The sequence below is a fragment of the Temnothorax americanus genome, unplaced genomic scaffold (genome assembly GCF_048541705.1).
Source record: "Temnothorax americanus isolate GAGA-0224 unplaced genomic scaffold, ASM4854170v1 Scaffold19, whole genome shotgun sequence".
In the NCBI taxonomy this organism is placed as follows: Eukaryota; Metazoa; Arthropoda; class Insecta; order Hymenoptera; family Formicidae; genus Temnothorax; species Temnothorax americanus.
The window spans coordinates 2,625,001-2,626,511 of record NW_027509329.1 but is presented as its reverse complement, the minus strand read 5'-3'; positions in this window follow the sequence as shown (position 1 = coordinate 2,626,511).

The following is a 1,511-nucleotide window of genomic DNA, read 5'->3' as shown; positions in this document are numbered from 1 at the left end:
AATATAATGCGATCCGAGAATGTGTTGTATATATCGCAACCCGAGAAGAATACTATCACAACAACAAAAATATACAATTTTTAGGAAAGAGGAAAAACAAATTTAATTCAATTTTTTTTAATTGTGAGATAATAACTAACACAATACTTATGCAATTATGATGTTTTGTTATAATGAAACTTATATTGTTTTTTGAAGAGGTCTGCTATAATTTTACTTGTCAATTCACTTATAACACTTTTCATCCAGAAAATCGCAATATAACGGGGTTTAAAAAAAAAATAACAATACTTCTACTCCGGTCAGTGGACGTCGCATGTAGACTTGTGATCTATTATAACACGTAGATAATATTTTAGGCATACTGTTATGGGGTTAACTCAAAATTGGAATTTTTTTAATTGTGACAGTATTCTTCTCAGAGTATATAATCAGTACAATCTCGTAATCGGCACTATTAAAAACTAGGTTGTGCCGAATTAATGGATTTGGCAGATTATTGGAATGTAAGGAATATAGGAGGTAAATAAAATAATTGAGCACTTTAAAACTTCTGAATTTACAACAAACAAAATAAAACTAGAAAACGGCAATGTATATTTTTGCGAAAACTATAAACAATGCTGCATCAGCGACAGTTTAACGGTCACTAATTAATAGATTAACAATACACGTAAGCGTTAAATCTGTCGATCCCCGTATCTCTTGCTTTTATGCCGGGATTACGATGAATTTAACGTAACGGGACGCGACGGGACGCGAAGTAACGTAAAACCTAAACAGATTGTTTTTATATACGTTACGTAAAGTCGATCATAATCAGCCGCATATAAAAACAATGTATTTAGGTTTTACGTTACTTCGCGTCCCGTCGCGTCCCGTTACGTTAAGTTCATTGGAATTCTGACATTAAGAAGGCGCGGAAGCACGAGATAGTGCCGGATTATTGGACGTACAAGATTATTTATCAAAGTGCCGTGATTAGCGAGATTGTACTGGTATATATTTCGCAAGTGCGCGACACTCGTTTTTATCGAAAAGAATAGAATTTCTCGTAACCTGCTTGTCAAGCACCACCGGATCTGTTTTCTATTGCTGAACTAGTGCAGCCAATACACATGTAACTTGATAATTCCTTAATCAGAATGTCTTTATGCTGTTGCATTTGTTAGCTAATTTTAATCGATTATATTAGCGTCGAGTTCAAATGCGTTGTTGTATTAATTTAATTATAGAAAATTATATGTATAAAGATATGACTAAAAATCTAATACAACCAGAAAATAAATCAAAAGTGTCGAATAAGTTCTTTTCGAAAAAATTGATTTTAGAATGTGGGACAAATATTTTTAAACCAAAACCATAAATAAATAATATGTTTGTTTTATTTGCTTATAACATAGTTATACATAGATATACGAAACTCAAAAGACTTCCAGTAATTTTGGTTTAGAAGCTGTTGAGCCGTGATTAAAACTTATTTGCATTTTGATATCGTATGTATATTTTAC